Raw genomic sequence first — 4,557 nt, forward strand, 5'->3', positions numbered from 1 at the left:
GATCGATAGCGCGTCGAGTCCGCGAGTGCCGAGTCAGCAGCAGCTCAACTAAAACTGAAACTAGAGTTAGCGAGCGGGCGGCGCGATCGATAGCGCGTCGAGTCCGCGAGTGCCGAGTCAGCAGCAGCTCAACTAAAACTGAAACTAGAGTTAGCGAGCGGGCGGCGCGATCGATAGCGCGTCGAGTCCGCGAGTGCCGAGTCAGCAGCAGCTCAACTAAAACTGAAACTAGAGTTAGCGAGCGGGCGGCGCGATCGATAGCGCGTCGAGTCAGCGAGTGGCGAGTCAGCAGCAGCCACCAGTGAGCGGCGAGGCAGCAGCAGGCGAGTCAGTCAGCAGCCGCCACCAGCGAGCACATACATGTTACATGCTCGCGGAGGTATGCACTCTCCGTGAGTGCCCTCTGTCTAGTTTACCATGTAATCACTCGTACCACATCTTTGCAAGATGCTCAGGTCTCGAGCTAGACGTATTCAACGAAAAGAAAACGAATGAATCAACTAAAAAACCGCATTAAAAACAGTTGACGATAGCAGAAAAATGAGTTAGACTGCATGGTATGTGGTTACATATCAATGGTTTTCTCATATATATACATATGCGTATTTTTTCTTCAGAATAGCCAAGATTACAAGTAAAATATGTTGCTAAACGCCATAAACGCACTGTACTTTAATTCACGCCTAATCGTGTAGCATATTTATTATAACATCCACACTCATATTTTTGTAACATATACTACAGAGTAATATATACAGTTCTGTAATATACAAGAATTGCCGACCTTTATTCGTCTTTATTCATGAAAAGATCGACATTGACTATTCAGCTTGGTTGAGGGTGGCAGTGGTAGGTTAAGCCCCGAATACACTAGACGATTTTCACCGGCGACTCAGTCGGGCGACTCAATCGCCGGTGAAAATCGCCTAATGTGTCCAGTCAGTCGCTGCCGATTTTCGAGTCGGGCGAATGTACAATTCATCAGCCAATCAAACGGTGCCATTTTCAATCATGTGACTATCAATCTAGGTGGCGCGAGTGTTTTAGTGCTGCAGCGGGAGAAAAATCGCCGATGAATCGCGCTGATATTCGCCTAGTGTGTCCACTCAGTCGCCCGACTCACTCGCCGGCGACTCAGTCTCGCGACTCACTCGCCTGAAAAATCGTCTAGTGTGTCCGGGGCTTTAGACATTACCATGTGTTGTACGTGTACGTGGGACGTCGCTGGTGCCTAAATCTTATATAAAATCGATGAAATGCTAAACGCATCTCGGAAAACAATACTTCGGTGAGCGAAGAAAGCTGGGGTTTAATAAGCAAGTTCGTAGTTAGCCAAGGGGTTGTGTGACGTCACAGGTCACCGGGTCATTTGTGACAAAAACATCAATGAAATCTCGAGTGCGGCATGTTCAGTATAATGTTTCGTATATGTACAGGTATTCTATGTACGTGCACACGCACGTATGTGTACGTGCGCACGCACGCACGCACGTGCACATGCACGCACGCACGCACGCACGCACGTGTACATGCACACGCACGCACGCACGTGTACGTGCACACGCAAGCACGCACGCACGTGTATACGTGCGCACGCACGTGTACGTGCACACACACGCACGCACGCGCGCACATGTACGTGCACACGCACGCACGCAGGCACGCACGCACGTGTACGTACACACGCACGCCCGCACGTGTACGTGCATACGCACGCACGCACGCACGCACGCACGCACGCTCGCACGTGTACGTACACACGCACGTGTACGTGCACACGCACGCACGCACGTGTGCGAGCACACGCGAAGACTGTAGCATTATAATGACACACGTATGTGTAGTGTACTGTGCGGTCGAAGTACCAAATATTTTGTCACAAATGACCTGACCCGGAAGAATTCGTGGCAAATTTCGCGCATGCGCAGACTGTAACTACGAACTGGCTTATTAGGCGACCGTTGCTACCGCCGATATATGTTATACTTACGGCTGATTACCTGATTACCTGCATTTTCACTCACTTAAGGACTTACACGCACACGTTTTATTTTTATCGCACGCACGCACCTATGTGCAATCACACGCACATATATCTACAATACGAGAGGAGAGGCCGATTTCCTACAACTAGAAAAATCTCGTGTAAAGACTATATTACCCCGTACAGACTACGAATTTGATATGGTATTAAACTAGCGCGCGTCAGACTCCCGCTAAATATTTGCAGTTTGTACAAGCTATCTCGCTCAAAATACGCGCTGGCCCGCTCCAAGTTAGCCCCGCAAATGAAGCCGGACTAAGATAGCCCGCTTGTGTGTGTGTGTCTGTACACAACAAGCAGGCCAGACCGGGTGCTAAATCGCAATACGCATACGCATAGCCTCATTTAGGTGACGTTGTACCGTAGAGTTTGGACGCTCGTTCGAAACTGGACGCTCCTAAGTGCGTATGCGCGCAGGCGAATCTTGTTTTGCAGCGCCGTAGGAAATAGTAGCCATGCTCTTTTGTTTTTTACTTGTTTTCTTTTTGTTTGAATCTTGTTTTGCAAGGCTGTAGGAAATAGTAGCCATGCTCTAAAATTAGTGCAGTCGGAAGTGTTCTTTATTTTGAGCGCGATTTAGTGAGCTAATTGCGTTCACACTTGTAAAAAGCTCAGTTTTTCGAGCGGGCTGCAAAAACCGGGTTTTGCAGCCCGCTAATTCGCGCCAGTGTGAACGCACCTATTGTTTACAAAATTGCCTAGCTTAGCCTCGTTTTCGTGCGATGACCCCAGGTCAGGAATAATATTTAAGACTGGTGTAATATACTGAGTAGTGTATAGTTTTGAAGGCTATAATTAATATCACCAACATATATGAATTTGTTTCACTTGAATTAATGAAGAGAGTAAGAAATAATGATCAGTTAATCAAATCACATATTGAATAGGGTTACATTGTTGTTGTGTTACATAATTGTATCTATCTTTACTCCTGCGACAGGGCGAAGGGCTACTCTATACTATAGTACGAGTACGTATACGTACGTATGTAGTAAGTGTTACGAGAGCCCAAACACTATCATAACTTGAGATTAAGATGAAAATAACACAGTTACACAAAAAATTGTAATTATAGTGATATTATATTTTATATTAATGAGTGGGCGTTTGTTCTCTTGTTTTGAAGGTTTGTTGCGTCAAAGCATAGATATAGAAGAGAAGAAAGATAGTCAACTCCGCGCCATGTTTGAAAAGGTTGGGGTACAGTTGCATGCCGAGAGTTCGTGCACGACTTACTTCCGGTCGCACGCTCAGCGTATGTTTACATTTGGTGTTTGCTGAATTTGCTATTCTCTATTTTAAATATCTATCGATATCTTGTGTTGTTGTTAGATGTTACTATAGGCTATAGCAATAGCAGATCGAAAAGCATGAGATTCTATCGAATTAAGTCGCTCAGAAATAAAAAAGAACATAGTATAGACACCTATGATATGGCTATGCTGCTGAGACATGTCATGACGAAGGGAAGAGTTTGGGGGAGTGGCGATGACGGCTGCTATTAGTATTAGCTTGCGCTAGGCAACCTTTATTCAACAAGGACACAACACATCTGTTCAAGACACTTCGAACCAGAATGTCTGCAAAGTTTGGGTATAATATAAATAAGCTTATTACTAAATCATGTTCTAATCTTAGAGTCAGACGTTTCGTTTACATTCAATCAATGTAACATTGCTAATTGGCCTTTAGTGCCATAGTGGTATCTTATTGTTCTTGATAACGATACAAGTTAAACACAATATTATTATTCAAGTTTCATGTATATGTAGGGGGTTGGTCATAGCTTCAAATATAATGTTGGGTCTTACAAGGCAGGGGCGTACCCAGACATTTTGTATGGTACGCAAAATTTCATTCAAATTTGTCAAAGTTGTTAGTTTTACTGAAATCCTTCCGACTATCTGGTGTAATGACACTGTAGTCATTATTCTTATTACACGCATAATTCTGTAAGCTCAACTGAACGTTATATTATTTGGTTTTAGTAAAAAGGGCATGTATTATTTTTATTCTGAAAATTTTTTGTACGCATTTGCGTACTTTCCGTATAGGTAGCTACGCGCCTGCAAGGTATTGCAAATAATCACTATTGGTGGTAGGTGTAAATTGTGTCTCCACATTTCAACCATGCCAAGAGGTCGACACCGTCAGCTTTCTTTGGTTCCTGACCAAACGACGACATACATCGTTCAACTAGATACTATCAAGAGCGTATAAAGAAAGAGAGCGTACAACGGTAAAATGTTGAAACCATGCTGCAGTATTAGTCAAATTAATAAACTTTCCCCGTTTTATTTTGACGATCCTTTGCAGTATTATTAATCAGCTGTCCTACCTTGTTTATATAAAACAAACCGCATGTCCCTACGATGCCCCTACGCTGAGATAATGAGCGGTGAAAATCTGGTATTTTTGCCGAGAACCGACGAGATCAGTCAGTTACTGCGTCTGTCTCGCGAAGTGTTTATAACTTCGGGAAACCTCGCCTGTCCCGAATGACGTCTGTTATT

Source organism: Priapulus caudatus, unplaced genomic scaffold (genome assembly GCF_000485595.1).
Source record: "Priapulus caudatus unplaced genomic scaffold, Priapulus_caudatus-5.0.1 Scaffold685, whole genome shotgun sequence".
Lineage (NCBI taxonomy): Eukaryota > Metazoa > Priapulida > Priapulimorpha > Priapulimorphida > Priapulidae > Priapulus > Priapulus caudatus.